This window comes from Monodelphis domestica, chromosome 1 (assembly GCF_027887165.1).
Source record: "Monodelphis domestica isolate mMonDom1 chromosome 1, mMonDom1.pri, whole genome shotgun sequence".
Classification (NCBI taxonomy): Eukaryota; Metazoa; Chordata; class Mammalia; order Didelphimorphia; family Didelphidae; genus Monodelphis; species Monodelphis domestica.
This window is the reverse complement of record NC_077227.1, coordinates 241758109-241784878: the sequence shown is the minus strand read 5'-3', so window position 1 is coordinate 241784878 and position 26770 is coordinate 241758109.

The following is a 26770-nucleotide window of genomic DNA, read 5'->3' as shown; positions in this document are numbered from 1 at the left end:
ATCTTATTGGGAAGGCTTCAAGTTTATCCCCATTGCAGATAATGTTTGCTGATGGTTTTAGATATATATTGTTTATTATTTTTAGGAAAGGCTCTTCTATTCCTATACTTTCTAGTGTTTTTCAATAGGAATGGGTATTGTATTTTATCAAAGGCTTTTTCTTCATCCATTGAGATAATCATGTGATTTTTGTTGGTTTGCTTGTTAATATGGTCAATGTAAACCTTAAAAATTGAATATTGTGTATATCTTTAGGTAAAAGTGAATTTAGAACTACAAAATGATTGTGTTAAATGATCAATGGGGAGACTAGTCTCCCAATGATCATCAGGTGGGATTGTAAACCTTAAAATTTCTTAGACTATAAATGTTGGAAATTTCACCATTGGGAAATTTCATACTTGAAAAATTTCCTATTGATAGTGGGAACTCTATTGGAATGTGAACCCCATTGACATGGGAGGTTCCTCCTCCTCCCTTCTTAAGATTACTTTAGGACAGAAACCTTTTGCTGAACAATGGAAAGGGCTTTGACCTATGCTTAAGCATAGAACAGGAATTTCTTTGAGTCATGATTGATTTTAGAATTGATACAATAGAGATACTTGGAATGACAGAACTAGGTCTTGGAAAATACAATTTCCACCCCACTCAGTCCTAACAGGATTTAGGAAGGGCTGCAGCAAAGGATCAAGATTTAATTATTTGAGAATATGACCTTCAACAGACATGTGCAAAGCCACAGACCTCTGGGAGATCCTGGGTTAAGCTAGAGCCACCATTGGCACAGGGAAGACATGGACAGTGATTGGTAGATGTGAGAACTGAGGGGAGGGAACTTGGATGGTTTCCTTAAAGATAGAGGGGTCTGAGGACTGAAGGGGTTGGTTGGAGAGGTGGTGCTTGGAGAGTCAGCTCTGAAGGAAGCTGGAGGTGGAGGCCCCTGAGAAGGTTTCTCTATTTTGGTCATGTGAGTAATAGGGACTGATATCCTTTCTTTGCCCCAGCTATCTAAGGGCTTGGGCCTTTTGGCCCAGCCTAAACAGAAGGGGTATTTAAGCCCTATTCCCTTCTCTTCCCCTTCTCTCTCCCTCTCTCTCTCTCTATCTCTAATACCTTTCTTCATCCTGTTTGTAATTAAACTCTATAAAAGGTTGACTGCTGACTCGAGTTTTCATTTAGGAATTACATAGCTGAATTCCTTGGAGACCTTAAATTATTATATATCAGTCTTTTAAAGTGATTTCCTTGTCACATTGATTATGTGGATGGTATTCCTAATATTGAACCATCCTTGCATTCCTGTTGTGAATCCTACCTGGTTGTAGTGAATAACCCTTTCGATGACTTGCTGGACCCTTTTTGCTAGTATCCTATTTAAGATTTTTGCATCTATAGTCATTAAAGAAATTTGTCTGTAGTTTTCTTTCTCTGTTTTTGATCTGCCTGACATTGGGATCAGTACCATATTTGTGTAGTAAAATGAATTTGGTAGAACTCCTTCTTTATTTATTCTGTCAAATAGTTTGTATAATATTGGGATGTTCTTTGAATGTTTGATAGAATTCATTTGTGAATTCAGCTGGAGCTGGCAATTTTTTCTTAGGTAGTTCTTTGATGACTTGTTCAATTTCTTTTTCTGGTATGGGGTTGTTTAGGAAATCTATTTCTTCCTCTGTTAGTCTAGGCAATTTATATTTTTTGTAAGTATTCATTCATTTCACCTGGATTGCCATATTTTGCCATATAATTGGGCATAATGGTTTTTAATGATTGCCTTAATTTCCTCTTCATTAATGATTAGGTTTCCCTTTTCATCTTGAATACTGTCAATTTGGTTTTCTTCTTTCCTTTTTTTAATTAGACTGACCAGTACTATGTCTATTTTATTTGTTTTTTCAACGTACCAGCTTATATACTTATTTATTAAATCAATGTTTCTTTTACTTTCCATTTTAATAATTTCTCCTTTGATTTTTTAGGATCTCTAATTTAGTATTCAGCTAAGGATTTTTAACTTGTTCACTTTCTTTTTTTTTTAATTTGCATGTCGGACATGCAGAGGACAACATTGACCTCTGCTCTCCCTAATTTGTTAACTTAAGTATATAAATTTTCCCCTGAGTACTGCTTTGGATGCATCCCATAGGTTTTGAAAGGATGTCTCATCATTGTCATTTTCTTCAATGAAATTATTAATTGTGTCTATGATTTGTTCTTTGACTAACGAGTTTTGGATAATGGTAGTGTTTAATTTCCAATTAAGTTTTGATTTCCCTCTCCATGTTCCCTTACTAATTATTATTTTCATTGCATTGTTATCTGAGAAGGTTGTATTTATTATTTATACTCTTTTGCATTGGTTTGCAATGTTTTTATTCCCTAATACATGGTCAATTTTTGTGAATTTACCATGTACTGCTGAAAAAAAAGTGTATTTCTTTTTATCCTTATTTATTTTTCTCCACATATATACTAACTTTAATTTTTCTAAGATTTCATTCACTTCTCTTACCTCTTTCTTATTTATTTTTTGGTTTGATTTATTTAGTTTGGATAGAGGAAGGTTCAGATCTCCCACCAGTATAGTTTTTCTGTCTATTTCATCCTGGAGCTCCACTAGTTTCTCCTTTAGAAATTTGGACTATATGCCATTTGGTGCATATATGTTGAGTACAGATATTTCCTCATTGTCTATACTGCCTTTTATCAGGATGTAATTACCTTCCCTATCTCTGTTAACTAGATTTATTTTTACTTTGGCTTTGTCAGATATCATGATTGACTCCTGCCTTCTTTTTATCAGTTGATGCCCAATAGATTTGGCTCTATACTCTTACTTTTACCCTATTTGTATTTACCTTCCTCATGTGTGTTTCTTGTAGACAACTCTGCTTTTCGCTTGTGTTTTATGGGTGTGTTCATTCCATTCACATTCAGAGTTATGATTACCAGCTGTGTATTTCCTAGTATTTTTGATTTCTACTCCTGTTCCTGCCTTTTCTTCTTTCACTTTTCCTTCTATGCCAATGTTTGTCTTTAATCAGTCCCCCTTGTTCCCACCCTTATTTTACTTCCCTTTCTACCCTCCTCCCTTCTTATTCCCTCCTTATTTTTTTGTAGTCTTTTTAAACCTCCCCCCAACCTCTCCCTCCCTTATACTTTTTCCCTCCCCACCAGTCCATTTGTTACCCTTCTACTCCCCTATAGGGCAAGAATTTATTCTCTGTCCCAATGAATTGGATTGTTCTTCCATCTTTGGGTCAATTTCAATGCACATAAGAGTTGAGTATTTCCTGTCTCTGACCTCTTTACCCTTCCAGTATATTGATGTTCTTCCCCCTCCCACCATGAGCTTCTTTGTGACATATAAATTTACCCCCTTTTTTTCTTTTCCCATTTCCCTTAGTATTAAACTCTTTTTTAGCTCTAGTTGTATATATACATATATATGTATATATACCAACATGTATTTATGCATACATATATCTATAAACCTATTTATGTCTTGTTATTTCATCCTATACAGTTTGTCACTGTTCCCTCTAAGTGTAATTCTTCTAGCTGCCCAGTTGATAACAGTTTTTAAGAGTCACCAATGACCTCTTTTCTTATAGGAATACATATCATTTTAACTTATTGCGTCTCTTAAAAAAAACAGTTTTTTTTTGTTTTGTTTTGTTTTTTTTCTTTTTCCCTCTTGTTTAATTACCTTTTGATGATTCTCTTGAGTTCTGTGCTTGGATATCAAATTTTCTGTTCAGGTCTGGTCTTTTCTTTACAAATTCTTGGAATTCTTCTAATTTGTTGAATAATCATACTTTCCCTTTTAAGAATATAGTCAGTTTTGCTGGGTAGTTGATTCATGGTTGTAGATATAATTCCCTTGTTTTCTGGAATATCATATTCCATGCCTTTCGGGTCCTTCAGTGTAGATACAGCCAGATCCTGTGTTATCCTCCCTATGGTTCCATGGTATCTGAATGACTTCTTCTTGGCACCTTGTAATATTTTTCTTTGGTCTCATAGTTTTTTAATTTGGCTATAACATTCCCATTGTCAGTTGGGGATTAAGTACAGGAGGTGATGTTTGGATTCTTTCAATCTCCACTTTTCTCTCTTGTTCTAGAATATCTGGGCAGTTTTCTTGAATAATTTCCTGTAGTATTATGTCCAGGCTTTTTCTTTTGTCATGGTCTTCTGGTAGACCAATGATCCTTAAATTGTCTCTCCTCGAATGATTTTCTAAATCTTCTGTTTTGTGAATGAGATGTTTCATATTTTTTCTCAATTTTTTCATTCTTTTGGTTTTGTTTTATAGTGTCCTGCTGCCTTGTGAGGTCACATAATTCTAGTTGTCATATTCTGCTTCTTTAAGACTGGATTCCATCCCTGGATTTTTGGTCATCATTCTCCTTCTGGTCTGATTTTCTTTAGAAGTCATCTTTCATCCTCTTTGCCTAATCTCTCATCTCCTTTGCCTCATCTTTCATCTCCTTTGCCTCATTTTCAAGCTGGTTGATTTTGGCTTTCAAGATACTATTTTCTGTTTCCAGATGATTTATCATTGTTTTTAAGTTCTTTTCCCAATTGCTTCAGCCTCTCTTAATTGTGTTTTGCATTTTGAGTTGTTCCAAAGTCTGTATCCAATTCGCTGGGATTTCTGATTTATCATTTGCTGATCCTTCCCCCTCTGTTCCTTTTGCTCTTTGCTTGTTGCCTGTACAGAAGCTGTCTATTGTAAATTCTTTCTTCTTTTATGTTGTTTGCTCATATTTACTCCTTCTTTGCTCCCCATAAATACGTGCTCTTGCTTCTATCATTTTTTTGGTTTTGGGGGTTTCTGTCAGTCTCCCCTCTTGGAGCTTTAACAGAAGGTCTCTCCCTGTAGTTTGTGGGGGAAGGGTGTTGGAGTTTGAGCTTCCCTGTCCTATAGAAGCTTTTGATTGAATTAAAGTCCAGCAATCTTTGAGGGAGGGGTTTTGGAGTTTGGACTTCCCTAACCTCTGAAGACTTTTGATGGGATTAAGTTCAGCTGGGTTGGACTGGATGTGCCCTGAGTCTAAAACCTTCTGGAAGGCTTGAGAAATATGGAGGGTCAGAGCAGCTTTTACCAGGCTGCCTGATCTTCTCTCCCTCTCCAGCCCCTTTGCTGCTGCCTCTCTTTGACACTCTGAGCCTGGCACAGCTCTTCCTGCAAGGTACTCCCTCCAGACCACCACCTTTGCCCACCCAGAGGTTCCTGCTGCCACTGGAGGCTTATCACTCTGGGTGGGGGGGGGAGGTCCTGGGAGCTTCCCCTTAAAACCGAGTGTTCTTGCATTCAGGATTTTGAGGGGTGTACATTTTGGATTGAGACCAGCAGAAGGGTTCCTAGGCTCTGTCCTGTTGTTAGGTTTGATTTCAGTCCCCTAAGAGCTTTCAGTTTGTGATTGGTAAGGAAGGATTCAGAGGTCTGAACTTCTGCTGCTTCTAAGCTGCCATCTTGACTCTGCCTTGAGAACATATTTTTCTTAATAGAAATTATATTAAAGAAAATAAATATATTACCATCTACTTTGCCACTGAACCCAAAGGATCACAAAATGTACATTTCCAAATGATTTATAGGAGTCTCTTATTGTGTCAATTTTGCTGTTAGAATGAAAGATATTTAAAAAACCAAGTCTTCTTTGCATTTTTATTTATTTTCATAACCCTTATCATAGTGCTTTAGAGCAAAAGGATTTAACAAGTTTTTCTTTCTTTTTTTCCCATTACTTTAGTCAGTCAGTTAATGATGTTTCTTGGTACATAAGGGGAGTTGAGGGAAAACATATCTCTCATGTTAGGTCTTGCTGAACCCTTTTCAGGGCTGTTCTTCCTCCTTGGTGTCCACTTGCCTCCTAGCTTTCACCTGTGGATCCAAGAAGCTATAGCATGAGAAGCCTGCTAAAACTATCTTAGCAGGCAGGCTAAACCAGATTGAGGATAACCAACAGGCTTCAAAATCCTGGGTGAGTTAGTGGTGTATCAACCCCAGTCATGGGAAATTTCCCTAATGGAAGGGGACATATGAGAGTAATTTATTATAAAACTTCCAAAGTCAGGAAAAATCTTCCCAGAGTCATCCACTACATCCTGAGCCAATACTGAGCCAAGACCAGTTGTCTTGACTTTTGTCTTGCCACTGGAGTTCAATGAGTGGAAGAGTGAGTGAGGCTGATAATCTTGTGCAACTCTGCCTCAGAAATCTAATTTTGTTCATAAGTCAAAGGATATCATTGATGATGCCATTTTGGTCCTCTTCTGTATGAAGGACAACAATCACCCAGGTCTATAAAAACTTTTTCAGAAGTAAAAATAACAAAGAGATTCTTAAAGTTTGTTTTTTCTCTGAAATTCAGGATCAAACTATGGATTCATCCTAGGATTGCATTCTTGCATTTTCAACTGATGAATGACTCAGATCTCTTTTATTGGCAAATGTAGGAAATTTGGTAATATCAATACTATCTCAAAAGCTCACGGGGGCATTATTCAGTGTCTGTTCTCACAAACAGTAAGCACATTATCCTTTAACAATATTTATTCAGAGGAATATCAACAGTTTAAGCTTTACCTATTGATGCTCCTTATTATAAACCTCCCTGTGTAATAAATACACCCCACACCCAATAGCAAGAAACACTCAAATGCCTGATTAAACATAGAGGACTTAAATCAAGACAGCTATTAAATAACACAGTACTAAGCTTGTCAAGTAAATGCCTGGAGGTGATTCCATTCTCTAGGCATGTATAATTATTGGCTCCAAACGGAATAAGAATTATTTTGGAGCATACAGGAGCAGAATTATTAGAATTTCTTTTGCAGCTAAAATACACTGGGATAAGTAACTAAGGCACATTTTAAGAAGCAAAAGTCCAAAGGAGAATCTTGCAATCTATCATCAAGCTCATCAAATGCTTCACAGAACAATTGAGAATCAGGAGAAATCAGTGTGTGATTGTTGTTGTTATCATTGTTACTGATGATTGGGTAGAGCCTTTTCTGAAGTAAATATAGCCAAATGTAAAGTGGTCTGTTGGTCTGTGCAGTAATCTCAGAGGAATACAAAAGAACACATACAGACATGTGCCACACAAACATAATCCAGCCAGTCCCAGACAGCTGTGATATAAGAAGAAAAAATGCGTTTCAACTTGTACGTATTCTGCTGCTTTCCAAAGGAAAACAAAATGTGACTTAAACCTTGCAATTTAAGAAAAGGGTGATAGACAAGGTCAGACTAACAACATTTTTTAAAGAAAGAAAATTCAGTAGGAAATCAGTTGAAAGAACATATGTGTTCCACAAAACTAACCTATAACTAGCAAACCTTTGATATTTCTTATGTCACACAAAGTGTAAAGAGATTCAACATATAAGATAATTAAAAGAACAAAATAAAGATTTAGAAGAAATTGAGGAAACCAAGATGTTAAATTTACAAGAGCCTCATTTTCCCAGTGTTCATCTAAGGACCCTTAGCCTTGATTTGTAGTCACAAAGAACTTTTGTCTATTTCCTGAACTCATATTGTATTTCTTCATATGGAACTACCATCAACTTCAAAGAACTGGGTTCTCTGACCAGATCTATAAAATGTAGAAGGAAAGAAGAAAAAAAGTGCTATGTAAACAAAGAGGTAATGAAAGAAATAACAATGTTTTCCAAATATTAAAAACATCATAATTAAAAATAAAATTTTATTTATATTTATGTGTATATGTAAATACAGATATACATATAATAGGAGTATTAATTTCAATATGGTACAATATTATGAGTGCTAAATTTTTGAAGTAAAGAACCTAGGTTCAAATCCTGATTGTTCCAGCTGACTTCTCTTGGCCTCAGTTTCCTTATCTATAAAATGAAGGGGGTGAGCTAGATGAATAAGATCCCTTTCAACTTTCTGTATATTGGCCTATAAACCTTCTAGATCTAAATCTCTGCTGCTTCATTAATAGCTTTAAAATTGACTTTCCAAGATTACATGTAAAAAAAATTCCAGTGATCAATAATACAAAATATTGTTATAAAGTATGTAACATGTTCAAAAGGTATCACAGACACTGGAAATACTCAGATTTAGTTTCTATGGGTTAAGCAATTCTAGTTAAATAACCAAATGTCCATGGATATGCTCAATTCATTTGCTACAAGTTTTAATGCTAATATACATTGTCTGGAGGAAGAAAATATTTCTACTCGTTAAACCATGGTCATGATTCCCATTGATTTGCTTTACTTAGTGAGAGGTTGAGAATCTGACTCAAGAAGTTTGAAAATATTCATGATACTTATTACTACTCCATACTAAAACCTCATTCCTCACAGATGCCCCCTTTTGAGAAACTGAGGAAGGCTGATTCTTTGAAACATGTTCTGGATTACAATCTCACTCTTCAGCTCCTGGAATTTAGTTCTTCAGACCCAGTTACATTTCAGTTTCTGTTGATTGGAAAATTTATGGATTTACAACTCAGAGCTGTCTTCACTCACAGCAGGAATGAAATAAATCTCCCACAGAAAGGAAACATCCTAAAGCACGGAGACAAAACTAGTGGCAAGGCCAAAGAGAAAATAGAAAACATCTAGGAGAGAGCAACTCTCTGGAAGTTAGATTTAATGGTCTCCAGTTTCTCAAAAGGGAGTTGCTCTGAGAAATAGAAAGGTACACTTAGGACTAATAAGTTTAAAGAAGAGGTTTTTCAGATAATACTGCTGCCTTTGCTCAATATTTGTGTCTCATTCTTTAGAAAGATCATACATAAGAATATGATGGTTTAAAAATATGAATGGTTTCATGATACTTCTAAATCTGTAAGGAATATAGATTTAGGGTTAGAATTTAGCTTAAAGTTCCACTTCTAGTCCATCCTCTACCATATTTTTTCCAAATGAAGGTACTATGAATCAGAGAAGTTGATTTGCCTCGTGTGATCATATTTACAAAGGTAGTAAATGAAAGTTCTCAGATTTGATTGCAGATCCTTTGACTGGATCTAGATCCAATGTTTTTGTTTTTTCTGTTTTTTTTTATTATTCTTTGCTATCTCCTTTGTTATAAAGTAAGGTCACATTAGGAGATTTCTGCCCTTCCCAAGAGCTGTTAGGAGAAAAATTACAGTTATCCAAAACCTTTAGGTTGAGATATATTTCTTTTCCTGGACTTTGAAATGGATTTTTTCTTTAATTCTGTGATACTGACACTATAATATTCTTCCAGTTCTTTATTTTCCTGACCAAACCTAAACAAACACTCACTTCAGTTTAGTAGGCATTGATGTGCCTAAAATGAACCAGCCATTGTACTATATTAAAGATTTTATTGTTCAGTTATTCAGTCATCTACCACTCTTCCTGACCCCATGAATTTGTCTATGGGATTTTCTGGGCAAGGATATTGGAATTTTTTTTTGTTTTGTTTTTTTATTCTCAGCATATCCTTATTTTATAGATGAGGAACTGAGGCCAATAAAGACTAAATAACTTTCCAAAGATCATACAGCTTGTGTCTATGGCCTGATTTGAACTTCCTGATGTCAGTCCTAGTTCTCTATGCACTATACCACCTAGCTGCCCCAAATACTGGAAGTACAAAAACAAAAACAAGGCTGTTTCTGCCTTCAAGAAGCTTGTATTCTATTATACTTTTTTTTCCTGGAATTGGTGAGATAGATCAAGAGAATGTATGATATTGATTTAACTGGTTTGGAAAAAATAATAACAGATGACATTTATATAGTGCTTAAGGTTTGCAAAGCACTATATAATGGACCTTCACAATGAACTTGGGACATAGGAGCCATAATTATTTTAATTTTCCAGATGAAGAAACGGAGGCATATTTTGGTTAAGTGACTCTCCCAGGGTCACAAAGCTACTAAGTATTTGAGAACAGAGTTGAACTCAGATTTTCCTGATTTTAGAAAGTAGTAGTCCCATAGATCATAGCTTTTACATACTTGAATATATTTTTTTAAATCCCTTTGAGATCATTAAGACAATTAAAATGGTAATGTGGTATAGTGGAACAGATACTAACAAATGGGTACTGACTTCTCTAGATACTATCTTGTATATACAGCCATGTAGTTGACTCCCTGGGGAAGAAGTGAGAAGGCAATCTCTCTCCCAGAGAATTGGGGAGATGGGACACAAGAAATTACCATAGTCTGTCTTATTCTCTAAATTTGGATCTAAAGAATTACTAGCAAGCAGTTTAAAAGGGGAGCCAAGATCTCCAAGCAAAAGGATGTTTACTGTGAGACTAGGTCTTCTAAGGGTAACCCCATTTTAGTTTATTTTCTTTTTGGACAGAGTTCCTAGACTGGTAGATGAGGACACTATAGATAAGAATTTTCAGACTTTCATAAAGTATTTCCCGGTTTTCATGCTATTTGAGAAAAGATACAGAGATTAGATTTGAATATATAGTGAGGGAGAATGAATCTGAATCAGAAGGAGAGAAAGGTACTAACATAGGGCTTCAAGGATGTGCATTTGGCCATGAACTACTTAACATTCTTAATCACTTCTTGGATAATTTTTTAAAGGCTTACTTTCTGTCTTAGAAACAACTCTAAGACAGAAGTGCTAGAGCTAGGCAAACAAAGTCAAGTAACTTGCCCAGAGTCATACAAATAGGAAGTGTGTGACACCAAATTTTAATCCTGGTCCTTAAAATCCAGAAATGACACTCTATCTATTAAGTCACCTTACTGCAGCTCTTGGATATTTTTTAAACCTTGTAAGAGAAACTGATCACATACTATTTACAGCTATGAACAAGGGATGAATTTTTTTTAACTTTTTTTAAACTCTTACCTTCCATCTTGGAGTCAATACTGTGTATTGGCTGAGGTCAGATTTGAACCTAGGACCTCCCATCTCTAGGCCTGGCTCTCAATCCAATGAGCTACCCAGCTGACCCCAAGGGATGAATTCTTAAAAGATTAAGGCAATTACAAAAGAGAAATTAATTCCACTTATGTGAAATTTAAAACTTGTACCTGGACAAATTTAATGATACTAAGAAGGAAAGATGTTGCCTAGGGAAAATATCTTTTTATCAAATATCTGTAATAAAGGTGAAATATAAAAGCAATAAACTTTTTTTAAACCCTTACCTTCCATCTACTGTGTATTGGTTCCAAGGAAGAAGAGTAGTAAGGGTTAGGCAATGGGGGTTAAGTGACTTGCCCAGGGTCACATAGCTGGGAAGTGTCTGAGGCCAGATTTGAACTTAGGACCTCCCATCACTTGACCTGGCTCTCAATCCACTGAGCTACCCAGCTGCCCCCAGCAATAAACTTTTTAAACATTTTATATTTCATTTTTCCCAATTACACTTTAAAATAATCTTTATCTTTTTTTAAATCAGAGCACTGGACTCTGAATTGTCATTATGCTACTTGTGTTCTTGGGCAAGTCATTTCATCTTTTTGTGTCTCAGTTGCTTCGGTTGAATTAGAAAGCCTGTAAGGTCCATTTTTTATCTGTAAAGTCTGTAACCATTTCTAAAATTCAATTCAATTCATTTGAAAGTGATACTGGATTTTAGTAATCTTGAATCTCAGTAAAAGTTGACCTTACAATGTGAGGGTCTCAAAAAGCTAATACTTACAATATAGAACAATTGTCACATTAAAAGGAAATGATAGATCTACTGAAATCTTCTCGGGTCAGATATTATTTTGAATATGGTGGCCTCTTCTCAGCATTAGGAAAAACATTAAAAAGCTATAGTATATCCCATACATGAATGGGTAAAGGGGATGCTCTTGGAATCTAGACTAGGCTATATGAGGCACTGGAGATATTTTGAGAAACAAAGACTAGGCAAGGATATGATATATTTAATTATCATTCTTTCCATTTTTCACATTTTCTTTTTCCTTCTTTTCTTATAAGAATGATGGAAATGGTTTCATTTTTAACAAAGTATCAACAAATTCTATAAAACCTTATCCATAGCAAGGAAACATATTTCTTTCTTGTGGTCAAACAAAAATGACTTATAGCTCTAAATGCCGAGTGGAAAGTCATTCATTCTTTAGAACAGATATACCTCACTTTGCATATGAGTCATGTTCCTAAAAATTGAAGTATATTGAATGTTTGTAACTAAAATTCTCCTTGAAATGCATTAAAGGACCTCACTACTTAAAGAAATCAATGCAGTGAATCTTTCCTAAAATGAAGAATCCTTTGGAATGTGAATCATTCTCTCTAATTTATTTGTATTGCTAATTTAAATTAATGCTTATTGGCTTACAGCACCAGGCCCTAAAATTCTCCTGACACTTTAGAATAAGATTGGGAATGGAAGTGATAGAAAATCACAAATACTTATTGGGTACCCTTCTATGCATTCTGTTGTTGGGAATATAAAGAACCATAATATAAGATCCCTGTCTTCAAGAACTTTCCAATTTAGCCAAAGAGGCTAGGCATAAATATATAAAACAAATAACAATCAAGCTTGTAAATAACTCTCCTTTTTAGTTGGGTCTCTTGCATCTGTAGATTGGGCAGTGCTCCAATATAGTTCCATAGTCTTATAAAAGTTCATGGCATGAATTTATTCTGGCCAAACTGTTCAAGACATTATTAAGCATTCTCTATTACCTATCATATAGCTTAGTATTTTTTAGAAATAGAGGAGAAAGCAGGTAATGGCATTCATCTCCCACTCCCAAAACTCTCATTGGAAAGCTTCATAGAAAATTTCCCAAGCCCAATTAGTGGATCTTCATATCTTAGAGACTAAAAAAGTATAGGAGCCTTTTCTATATACTCTAATTTTGTAAAGCAGTTTGTTTCTTACCAGATTCAGTTAGATATTTATAGTAAAGAAAAATATAATTTTATGCTATAATATCTTACTCTGCTATGATTCACCACTAATGAAATAAAATATTATGGAAGGGATAAATCAAGAATATGTAACCATTGGTTCAGAGGGGTGACTCTGGGCTTGCATGATCTATATTTTATACAGGGGCCATATTTAAGGGTCACTTAATTATTTTGGATTTTCATTGCCCAAACATAGGGTTGCTATAGGAAAATATCATGGTTAAATAGTGTCTCTATTGGATTTGAGGGCCCAAATGTAATTAACATGGTCCTCCAATCCCTTACAGATTTTCAAGGAACTAATACTCCATTAAGTATACGATAGCCTTTTTGTATCCTTACAGAAAATTTATGCAATAGTTTCAAAGGAGTGTCTGAATATATATGAAGAAAAACTTAAAGAATGCAAATAATTCATCATGTTCCTATATAAAGAAACTGGAAATTATGGTTTTATCAAGGAATCTCTGGCATTTTGGTAGATCCATCTTTCCCATAGATTTTGTATTGATCACCCCAGACTCATAATGCCATTCTGCCTCTATTCTCATCAAAAAAAAAGGTAAATTTTTTGGGGGGGATTGCTAAACAAGCAATTTTGGTGACTTCTACTTCCCAAATGACTTGGTGACCTTTATCTCTAACTAGAATGCTTTGTAGAACTAATGTGGATGAGGGCAGCTGGGTGGCTCAGTGAATGGAAAGCAAACCCTAGAGATGGGAAGTCCTAGGTTCAAATCTGACCTTATATACTTCCTACCTGACCCTGGGCAAGTCACTTAACACTGTTACCTAGCCCTGCTTATCTTCTGCCTTGGAACCAATATATAGTATTGATTCTAAGATGGAAGGTTAGGGTTTACAAAAATCAAAATGAAAAAGAAATAATGTGAATGATATTCTTTATTCTGCCTCAGAAAATCCCTTTTTTCATACAAGTTATGCATGAGATAATTTCCAAAGCTAGGAAAGTTGAGTAAACCTGTCTTTTCATGCTAAAAAATTGGATTCTGGGATCATTTTTCTAAGGAAATTTAAAATACTTCTTCCTCTACATTGAAGTTAGAATTTATGAATGTTGTTAGGATCAAGTTTAACTCTGGTAGGTACCCTGTGAGGAAAAGTTTAAAATTTGGGTGAAATAAACTATTCATAGGTCATTCAATAGTTAATGAAAGGAATCTAATTTGGATTTGCATAGAAAAGATATTTAACAATCATGGTTATGAAGACTGAATTTAGCTCTCCTCTGATTGTAAAAATGAAGGTACTTAACTCTTCGTTGATTGTGAAGATTGAATTCTGTCTATTTGTTGATTTAATCCCCAGAAATGTAAGCACAGTGGGAAACTGAGTGGGAAGATCTGCCCATGTTAGATCTGATCACCAAGGGTGTAAATCTCCCACTTAATCATGAGGTGGGAGGTTTGTGACCCATGTGTGCAATAGTGGGTAATGAATTAGAATTGACTAATTGCCTTCTGGGTAGTCCTAGAGCAGAGCGTCTGCTGTGATTGTTAGATGTGAAATTTAGGGGAGGTGACACAAGAGAAAAAGATCTTTAAAAAGAGGACCAGAGGCCAGAAGAAGATATTTGATTTGATTCGAGTTAGAATGAAAGAACTCTGACTCAAGTTGGACTGAGGACAGGCACTTGAAGAAGGACTAGAAGAGGAACTCCGCCCTGGAGGAGCTCCTGCAGGAGACCTCAGACTGCTTTCTTTTTAGATGGTCACCGTTGTTGAGTGAAAGGCTGACTTAGTGACCCTGCCTTTCTGGAGACATGAAGCCTCCAGGAAAGGCCCATCTTCTTGAGACTTTTTCCCCTGGCTGGGGCTTGGAATGTCTAATTGGTATCAGAGGAAGTCAGACTCTCTTTCTCTCTCTCTCTCTCTCTCTCTCTCTCTCTCTCTCTCTCTCTCTCTCTCTCTCTCTGTCCCTGTCTCTGTCTTTCTCTCTCTGTCTCTCTCTCCCCTTTTCTCTCTTCCTTAAAATTCCATTACTTTAGTAATTCATTTTGGGATTTAGAAATCAAATCCCTGGACTTCCGGGTAATCATGGCTGCAATCTAGATGCCACACGCTTCCTCTCCCCGGCAACGAACGAAATAGACTACAACAAAGGAGCATAAAAATCACCTTTGGAGGAACAGAAGGACACCCCAGTACTCCCAGTACTCCACTGAGGCGAAGGTACGTGGGGTTTGAACATTTCCACACTATAATAAGGAGGAAAAGCTTGCACAGAAAAGTGAACTGAGCTGCCCTTCCCCCACCCCACCTCCTCCACTAAACCAGAGTGAGCTACCTGAGCGCTCACCGGGACAGCGAGTGAGTGGGGAAAGTCTCTGTCTGGGGGGGGGGGCACTCCAGGGTCCTTGGGATCTGGGGACTGCCAGGAAAAAACATCTCAGGGCGGTTTCACTGGAGAATCAAGCACTTCAGCAGAGCTGTACTTGGGGCGGCTGCACTGAACATCTCCGCGGAGCTAAACACCAGGGGCGGACCACATGTTGATTATCTGGGCGGAGCTGAACACCTGGGCAGTGTGGCTGTGATCAGGGACCCAGCGCTCTAAGAAACCTCGGAGGCTGGGAAGAACTAGTCTGAAGCAACTTAAATTCACAGAAAAACCGCCCATATAACCCAGATCCCAGACCAAAAAGGAAAGGGGAATAAAACCATCAAAGGGATGGCTCACATGGCCCAAAATCAAGCCTCCGGGAAGAAAGGGAAAAAAGTGACTAATGAAAACTTTTATGGTGGAAGTACCCAAGGAAAAGAGGAGAATGAGGAGGAAATCCAAAAAAATTCAGAACACGCCTCCCAAAATGGAAACTATCAACAAGCTCTGGAAGATCTCAAACTGGAACTTATCCAAAAGATGGAAACCTGGAAAGAAAAATGGGAGAAAGAGATCAGCTGTCTGACAGATAAGAATGCTCAATTGGAAAAAGAACTCGAAGCATCCAATAGAAGGGCAGACAAGGCTGAAAAGCAAAACCAGTCCCTAACGACCAGAATTAAGCACCTCGAAGAAAGCGAGATGATAAAACAGCAAGAATCAATAAAGCAAACCCAAAAAATTAATGAATTAGAAGAAAACATAAAATATCTCACTGAGAAGGTCACAGATCTGGAAAACAGAGGGAGAAGAGAAAATCTCCGAATTATCGGTCTCCCAGAAAAACCAGAGATAAACAATGAACTCGATATTATTCTACAGGAGATTATAAAAGAAAATTGCCCTCATGTTCTGGAGCAAGGGGGCAAAATAGAAATAGAAAGGATTCATAGAACACCTTCTATACTAAATCCCCAAAAGACAACCCCTAGGAATGTAAATGCCAAATTCAAGAGCTTCCAAGTAAAGGAGAAAATCCTACAGGAAGCCAAGAAGAAGAGCTTCAGATATAAGGGGGCTCCCATAATGATCACACACGACTTAGCGGCTAACACACTAAGAGACCGCAAAGCATGGAACACGATATTTAGAAAGGCAAGAGAGCTGGGTCTCCAAACAAGAATCAACTACCCAGCAAAACTGATTATATACTTCCAGGGGAAAGTATGGGCATTCAACAAAATAGAAGATTTCCAAGCATTTGCTAAGAAAAGACCAGAGCTCTGTGGAAAGTTCGATATCCAAGCACAGAAAGCAAGAGAAACATGAAAAGGTAAATATGAAAGAAAGGGAAAAGGAGATAAATCTTATCTTTTTCTTTAAGTCAAACTCTCTTCTATAAGGACTACATTTACATCAAATTATATATATTAATATGTGGGGAAAATGTTTTGTGTAACTCTCATAAATTGTATCATCATAAGAGTAGTTAGAAGAAACATGCATAGGGAAAGATTGGGGCATTAAGAAGATTTGGGGAAAGTGGGGGCAAAGAAAGAAAAAGGGAGGGGGGAACCGCCGATAATACTAAGAATAACTTCAAGAAATAGGGGGGGAATCAATAGAATAATCTTTCCCATATAAAGATACACATGGGAAGGGGAGGGGAAGAACTCTCATATGAGAAGGAGAGGAAGAGAGCGTGAAGTGGGATTACTTAAACCTTACTCTCAGTGAAATCAAATCTGAGAGGGAAGAACATCTAGATCCAGTGGGATCCTGAATTCTATCTTATCCATTAGGGCAAGAAAGAAAGGAAAATTAAGGAGGGGGTAGGGGGAGGTAGTACAAAAAGGGAGGGAAGGAGAGGGGGGAGGGGAAGGGAGCATAAAAAGGGAGGGTCTAGAAAGAGAAGCATCTCAAGAGAGGGGACTAGGGGGACTGACCTAAAGTAAATCTCTGGTTCAAAAGGAGAAAGCTAAAGAAGAAAGGTCAGAACTAGGGGAAGATATCAAAATGCCAGCAAATCCACAAATTACAATCATAACTTTGAAAGTTAATGGGATGAACTCACCCATAAAACGTAAACAAATAGCAGATTGGATTAGAACCCAAAACCCTACCATATGTTGTCTTCAAGAAACACATATGAGACGGGTTGACACTCACAAGGTTAGAATTAAAGTTTGGAGTAAGACCTTTTGGGCCTCAACTGATAGAAAGAAGGCAGGAGTTGCAATCATGATATCTGACAAAGCCAAAGCACAAATAGACCTGATCAAAAGGGATAGGGAAGGTAAATATATTCTGCTAAAAGAGAGTATAGACAATGAGAAAATATCACTAATCAACATGTATGCACCAAACAGTATAGCATCCAAATTTTTAATAGAGAAACTAGGAGAATTGAAGGAGGAAATAGACAGTAAAACCATATTAGTGGGAGACTTGAACCAACCATTATCAAATTTAGATAAATCAAATCAAAAAATAAACAAGAAAGAGGTAAAAGAGGTGAATGAAATCTTAGAAAAATTAGAGTTAATAGACATATGGAGAAAAATAAATAGGGACAAAACAGAATACACCTTCTTTTCAGCACCACATGGCATATTCACAAAAATAGGTCATACACTAGGTCATAGAAACATGGCACTCAAATGCAGAAAAGCAGAAATAATAACTGCAGCCTTTTCAGATCACAAGGCAATTAAAATATTGATCAGAAAGGGTACATGGAGACCCAAATCAAAAACTAATTGGAAATTAAATAACATGATACTCCAAAATCGGATAGTTAGAGAAGAAATCATAGAAACAATTAACAATTTCGTTGAAGAAAATGACAACGGCGGAACATCCTTTCAAACCTTTTGGGATGCAGCCAAGGCAGTACTTAGAGGAAAATTCATATCCCTGAGTGCATATATTAACAAATTAGGGAGGACAGAGACCAAGGAATTGGAAATGCAAATCAAAAAACTTAAGAGAATGAACAAATTAAAAACCCCCAGAAGAAAACCATACTAGAGATCCTAAAAATTAAGGGAGAAATTAATAAAATCAAAAGTGACAGAACTATTAAGCTAATAAACAAGACTAGAAGCTGGTACTTTGAAAAAACAGACAAAATAGACAAAGTACTGGGTAATCTAATTAAAAAAAGGAAAGAATAAAGGCAAATTAACAGCATCAAGGATGAAAAAGGGGATCTCACCTCCAATGAAGAGGAAATTAAGGCAATCATTAAAAACTACTTTGCCCAACAATATGGCAATAAATATACCAACCTAGGTGATATGGATGAATATTTACACAAATATAAATTGCCTAGACTAACAGAAGAAGAAATAGTTTTCTTAAATAATCCCATATCAGAAAAAGAAATCCAACAGGCCATCAAAGAACTTCCTAAGAAAAAATACCCAGGGCCTGATGGATTCACCAGTGAATTCTATCAAACATTCAGAGAACAGTTAATCCCAATACTATACAAACTATTTGACATAATAAGCAAAGAGGGAGTTCTACCAAACTCCTTTTATGACACAAGCATGGTACTGATTCCAAAACCAGGCAGGCCAAAAACAGAGAAAGAAAATTATAGACCAATCTCCCTAATGAATATAGATGCAAAAATCTTAAATAGGTTACTAGCAAAAAGACTCCAGCAAGTGATTAGAAGGGTCATCCACCATGATCAAGTAGGATTTATACCAGGGATGCAGGGCTGGTTCAATATTAGGAAAACCATCCACATAACTGACCACATCAACAAGCAAACCAACAAGAACCACATGATTATCTCAATAGACGCAGAAAAAGCCTTTGATAAAATACAACACCCACTCCTACTAAAAACACTAGAAAGCATAGGAATAGAAGGGTCATTCCTAAAAATAATAAACAGTATATATCTAAAACCATTAGCTAATATCATCTGCAATGGGGATAAACTAAATCCATTCCCATTAAGATCAGGAGTGAAACAAGGATGCCCATTATCACCTCTATTATTTGACATTGTATTAGAAACACTAGCAGTAGCAATTAGAGAAGAAAAAGAAATTGAAGGCATTAAAATAGTCAAGGAGGAGACCAAATTATCGCTCTTTGCAGATGACATGATGGTCTACTTAAAGAATCCTAGAGATTCAACCAAAAAGCTAATCGAAATAATGAACAACTTTAGCAAATTTGCAGGATACAAAATAAACCCACATAAGTCATCAGCATTTCTATATAATTCCAACACAGCTCAGCAGCAAGAACTAGAAAGAGAAATCCCATTCAAAATTACCCTAGACAAAATAAAATACTTAGGAATCTATCTCCCGAGACAAACACAGGATCTATATGAACACAACTACAAAACACTCTCCACACAACTAAAACTAGACTCGAAAAATTGGAAGAACATTAACTGCTCATGGGTAGGATGAGCCAATATAATAAAAATGACCATCCTACCCAAACTCATCTATCTATTTAGTGCCATACCCATGGAACTTCAAAAAAAATTTTTTTACTGATTTAGAAAAAAACCATAACAAAGTTCATTTGGAAGAACAAAAGATCAAGGATATCCAGGGAAATAATGAAAAAAAATACAAAGGAAGGGGGTCTTGCAGTCCCAGATCTCAGACTATATTACAAAGCAGCGGTCATCAAAACAATTTGGTACTGGCTAAGAGACAGAAAGGAGGATCAGTGGAATATACTGGGGGCAAGCAACCTCAGCAAGACAGTATATGACAAACCCAAAGATCCCAGCTTTTGGGACAAAAAACCACTATTTCATAAAAACTGCTGGGAAAATTAGAGGACAGTGTGGGAAAGATTAGGCTTAGATCAACACCTCACACCCTACACCAAGATAAATTCAAAATGGGTGAATGACTTGAACATAAAGAAGGAAACTATAAGAAAATTAGGCGAACACAGAATAGTATACATGTCAGACCTTTGGGAAGGGAAATACTTCAAAACCAAGCAAGAATTAGAAAGAGTTACAAAATGCAAAATAAATAATCTGGATTACATCAAATTAAAAAGTTTTTGTACAAACAAAACCAATGTAACCAAAATCAGAAGGGTAGCAACAAATTGGGAAAAAATCTTCATAATAACCTCTGAAAAGGTTTAATTACTCAAATTTATAAAGAACTAAATCAATTGTACAAAAAATCAAGCCATTCTCCAATTGACAAATGGGCAAGGTACATGAACAGGCAGTTCTCAGCCAAAGAAATCAAAACTATTAATAAGCACATGAAAAAGTGTTCTACATCTCTTATAATCAGAGAGATGCAAATCAAAACAACTCTGAGGTATCACCTCACACCTAGCAGATTGGCTAACATGACAGCTATGGAAAGTACTGAATGCTGGAGGGGATGTGGCAAAGTGGGGACATTAATTCATTGCTGGTGGAGTTGTGAATTGATCCAACCATTCTGGAGGGCAATTGGGAACTATTCCCAAAGGGCGATAAAAGAATGTCTACCCTTTGATCCAGCCATAGCACTGCTGGGCTTGTACCCCAAAGAGATAATGGACAAAAAGACTTGTACAAAAATATTCATAGCTGGGCTCTTTGTGGTGGCCAAAAATTGGAAAACGAGGGGATGCCCTTCAATTGGGGAATGGCTGAACAAATTGTGGTATATGTTGGTGATGGAATACTATTGTGTTAAAAGGAATAATAAAGTGGAGGAATTCCATGGAGACTGGAACAACCTCCAGGAAGTGATGCAGAGCGAAAGGAGCAGAACCAAGAAAACATTATACACAGAGACTGATACATTGTGGTACAATTGAAGGTGATGGACTTCTCCATTAGTATCAATGCAATTTCCCTGAACAATCTGCAGGGATCTAAAAAAAATACTACCCACAAGCAGAGGATAAACTGTGGGAGTAAAAACACCAATGAAAAGCAACTGCTTGACTACAGGGTTGGAGGAGATAAGACTGAGGAGAGACTCTAAATGAACACTATAATGCAAATTCCAACAACAGGGACACATGTGATAACCAGTGGAATCATGCGTCGGCTATGGGAGAGGGAAAGGCGGGGGGGGGGGGGGTGGGGAGGGGAGGAAAAGAAAATGATCTTTGTTTCCAGTGAATAATGTATGAAAACGACCAAATAAATTAATGTTTAAAAAAAAAAAGAAATCAAATCCCTGGTGACCACCTATATAAATATTCAGAGTCCAACCACAATGAAATTTACCATGGTCTAGTACTTAGCTCTGGTAAATGTTCCTATTCTTTCCTCCTTCTTATGTTAATGAGAAAAGGTGTCTGGACAGTTGGACAATGCATGGAGATTCACATGATCTCAAGACAACTGTTAAATATGAAGGTCTTGGATTCCATGTGACTTGGCTTTTTTAATGCCTTTATATCACCAATAAATAAACAAACAAACAAACAAACAAACAAACAAATAAATAAATAAATAAATAAATAGATAAATAAATAAATTAGTTAATTAATAAATAAATATGTCCAGAACATACAATTTGAGTATTGGACTGTAGGGTTGTTGAATTCTCACAGTCCATTTGTTGTCTTTGGGGTAAGGTTGGATTATCTTAGCTGATATAGAGGGAAGGAAGAACCATGGTAAATTTTGGTCCTATCAAAAACGTCATCTGTGAATTGATGGTCCAGGAGGACTCCTGATAGCAAACTATGAATGTTCTGGAAGCTATTATCTTTTGAGCTAGGAAAATAAACTCTCAGGGACTCTCATTCTCAGAAAATGTATAAACATATCAATTACTGTAATGTTCTCATGCCACAAAATGTCTTCAGTCTCTTATACAGAAACACAGGCCCCCTTTCCCCTTACCCCAAGAATGCAGACTAATTCTATAATAGGCTGCCTGATCTTCTCAAAGTCTAAAGTGAATCCATGAGACAGAACTGATTACCACCACTCATTTTTATTGATCAAAATATAAGGATATTTTCCAACAAGAGCCTATTTCCCTCAGTCATCATCCCTTAATCATCTAGGAAATAGCCTTCATTATAGTCATGTAGCTCTATCCTCTAAGCAGAAACCCAGTGAGTATGCCAACTTTGCCATGGGTAGGTACTACTGCAATGCCTTAAGGAAAATACCTTCACCCTATAATTTTATATGGTTGAATGGGTATAAGAAAAAAAACCAACTAATTAGGAACTGCCTTGACCTACCCTTTGAATATACATGCACAAAACAAAATATCAATATTTTAGTTACTTCATGCTTCAAGTATGTGTTTTTCCTGTGACCCAAAGCATATCTTTATCTCAAGATCACCCCTCATCAGGATTACAGATAAATCTGGTTCACAGACTATGGTCTTATATTACTTTAACACTATGTCCAAATAAATTGCTTAGATATACTTACACCAGTTTACAGTTAGAGCCAATCCCTTGCCATTTTGGAATTTATCACTCATAAACAAATCAAACCCATATGTCTATCTGTATTGATAGGCTTATGAATATATCAGATCAAACCTGAATCACATCTGAGTATGTATATATACTTTAGCACTGCTTTGTGGCTACATCTTGTAAAATTCATAAATTATTGTTAGTATTTCTTTGGTCAAGACTAGCTGTTTAGAAAACCAAAGCAATCTGCAAACCCTATTGGGTTGCCTGCCAACCTGTGACCATCAATGAGATTGTATAAAATATACTGTATCATGTAGATCCTCTGGGAATAAAACACTATTAAACCAATGCTCTAGAGAAAGGTTATATCTCAGATCATGAAGAAGACCTAAGGCTTCATTTATGAAAAGGTACCAAGTTGCTTTAATAAATGGTTATTCATTATGGAATAATGAAAAAAGCACTGATTCTGGAGTCAGAAGACCCTGATCAAGTTATTTAAAATCTTTGATGCTAATATTCTTCCTTTTATAATAAGGCAGGGGAGGTGAAGTAGGAGGGTAGACTCAATGATCTCTGTATTCCTTTCTAGCTATAGATCTTAATGTAGTACCTAGAATAATATCTTGAAAATAATATGGGTTTAGTGAGATATTTTAAATGAATATATGAATGAATAGAATAGAATATCTAAAATGCATTTGATAAAGCAATATAATTTTTTCTATCCATTATAATTTATTATTATTATTAGAAATAGCCAAGAATACAGAATAGAAAATAACAGAGCTTTGGATCTAAGAAAATATGATCAGATAACATTGAATAAGACTGCATTTGAACAGAAGATAAGCTTAATTTTGTCTAAAATCTTAAAATATAACTTTCAAAAGAATTAAAGATTCAACAAACAGAGTTAGTCAATGAGCAAAATGAATTAGTTACAAGAAAATACTTAATTCCTCTAAGAACTTCATAATTTTTCATGGAATATATGATAGTGCTCTCATTCTATTTCCTTCATAGGAAGCATATAGGAAAACAATCTTGTTACCAAAAGACCACTTTCTCCAATGTCAGCAGTCATATTCTGCTTTACTTATTATCCCATTGTAATCAAAGTCATGACTGATTGGGATAGAAAATCCCTTCAAATAATTAACACAGAATCTCAAATGCAGAAGAAAAAGGAAGAGAAGGATTCCAAAAGACCTCAAAAACTGAATAGTACAGACTTTTGATTGAAATGATTAGGTAAAGTGATAATGATCAATCACACCCTTGGGGGGAAAAAGCCCATATTCTAAATAGGTGGAAAGTCAACAATTGAGGTTTATTAAGTAAACTTTGCATAGAACCCCTTATTCCAAGTTTTTGGAAGATATATCAAATAGAGCTAAACAATGATCCTAAGACTTGTGGAACTAACAGTCTAATTGGAATATTGATATGTGCAGGGATATATGTATGTATGTATATATGTATATCTAAACATCTTTTCAATGTTCTCTAGCATTTCAAGAAGCTCTCCATAAAGCAGAGAGTTGTTATTCTAGCTAGAAATCTGATTTGCTCTAATGGTTGATAAAACCAGTCACCATCATCCAAATGGTACAATAGCGAGAGAGCTGCTTTGGAATCAGGAAGACATGGGATTGAGCCTGCCTCAGGGAATTAGAAACTGAGTGTCCTGGGTATCACTTAAACTCTCTGTATTTGTTTCCTCATCTTTATGAGGGATTTAGACCATATCAACTCTAAGGTAATTTATGAACTTCTGTTTTCAGTACAGCAACAGTAAACCTTTTCATAATATCCTTTTTAATTTCATATCCCTCAGTATGAATTATTGGTGAGACTACTTTCTAAAAAAATCCTTCCTCTACTCATGATAAATCCAGTGTCATATTCACTGGGACTTTTGAAGACATTGACTCATTTGGACTCGTTGAGACCCATTTGAAATTAAATCTGCATAGTTGGTTGGAAATGAGAAATAAAAGAGAGGGATAAGTTAAAGTTGACTGCAAAGTTTGAAGTACTGAGAGATAAGAGAATTGTAGAAAACATTGGTAGAAATGGGTAAGTTGAGAAATTAAGCTAGTTTGGGGGAAGTAGATATATAAAAGACCAAAGCATATATAATCATATAGGCACTATAAAGAAAGGACCTGATCCTGGGGTAGTTCCTCTACTTATGCTTGCCAGAAACTCCTCTATAATTTAGAAAATTGGCTTGAGGCACTATTAATTTCATAAATCAACCAAAAAGCATTTAAAATTTGCTTACTATGTGCTTTACACTGTGTCAGATCCTGGGAATACCAAGAAACAATGAAATAATTCTTTCAATCCAACACCTTACATTACAGGAGGAAATAACATAGACTTAAGCATTTCTGAGGGGGAATTACTTGTTATTGGAAGTATCAGGAAAGATTTCAATTATAGAATGTATCACCTGAGAGAATTTTAAAGGAAATGCTCAGTTTTAAGAAATAGAAATATGTTGGCAGGCATGAACATTGGGAAATGGAGTACCATGTGTGAGGCCAATTTAGCTAGACTGCAGAATGAGAAAAGGAGAATAATATATGAAGCTGTAAAGTTAAGTTGGTATTAATATATTGAACTTAAAAAAACTCAACACAAAAGAACTTGTATAAATCTTAGGGGCAATGTGTAGACACTGCACATTTTTTGAGTAGGGTAGTGATATGACCAGACTTAAACTTAAGGAAAATGATTTTGACTGTTATGTGGGGTGTGGATCCGAGTTGGAAGACAGTATGGACAAAGATGCTAATTAAGCGTTTTTTTGTTTTGTTTTGTTTTGTTTGCTATTCCAGGTGAGAAAGAAGGAGGAACAGAACTAAAGCTATGACAATGAGAAAGAGTAAAAAGAAAGACAGATCAAAGAGATATCATGGAGGGGGAAATGGCAATATTTTGTATTTGCTTAGACATTTGGAGTATTGAAAGTGGAGAAACAGAGATAATGTCATCATTATTGTGAGCTAGTATTATGAGAAGGTTGGTCTTTCTATAGAAATATGAAAACTACAAAGTGTAGATGGGCATGGGAATGAAGGATAATGGTTTTGTTTTTTGAGAGGTGCAATTTGAAGTACCTAAAATGCATCAAACTTGAATTATCTCATCAATAATTATAGAGGTTAGTCTGGAGCTTAGAGAACAATTTTTAGAATTGGAAATTCTCTGCATGACAAAGATAATTAAGCTTATGGGAACTTATATATATATACATATATATATATATATATATATATATATATATATATATATATATACCACTTTGATCTTGGAATCAGACCAACTCTGCCAAATAGATACTACCCAGAAGCAACACATTCATTGGACACATGGGTCACCATTCTCAGACTTGCTTCTTCTATCATTCTCATCCTTAGAAAGAATAAAATAAAACTTTTGTAGAAGGGGTGGTATTTGTTTGAATTCACAAAATAAAAGATAAATACAGTGAACAGTTCCAAGGGATGAAATGTCTTCAGAAATGTAAACTGAGACATTTGTGGTATAGAAGAAATACCAAATAATAAATTGTATACATTATATAAATGATTGAATTATTGCTATAATTCATCATCAAGAACATGATGTATGTTCTTTCCCTCCCCTCTTTCCTCCCTCCTCCCCCTCCCTTAGTTGATGAGCAATTCCACTAGGTTATACATGGAGATTTAGAGCTCAAAGATAGCTTCAAAGTAATCTAGCACAATTTCATTTTACTGATGAGGGATCTGAGTTCCAGGGACATTAAATGATTTGCTCAAAGGCACAAAAGGAGTAACTGACAGAGCCACCATTTGAACTCAGTTGTTCTAACATCCAGTCCACTGCTTTGTTCCCTATACCATGTGCTCTCCTAAAATCAAACTAAATCAATGGAATTTTCAAAAACAACGGAAATAATTAGGTTGATAAAAGATCAACAGGAAGCAAAAATAAAATTGAAATAGCACATAAGCACAAAAAACCTTGAAACACTATATGGCAACAACAGATTTTAAAAACAAAGTGAGAAGTAGAAATAGTAATAAAATTGAGATCCAATAACACTTGAAAAATAACAATTTTTAAAGTTATATAT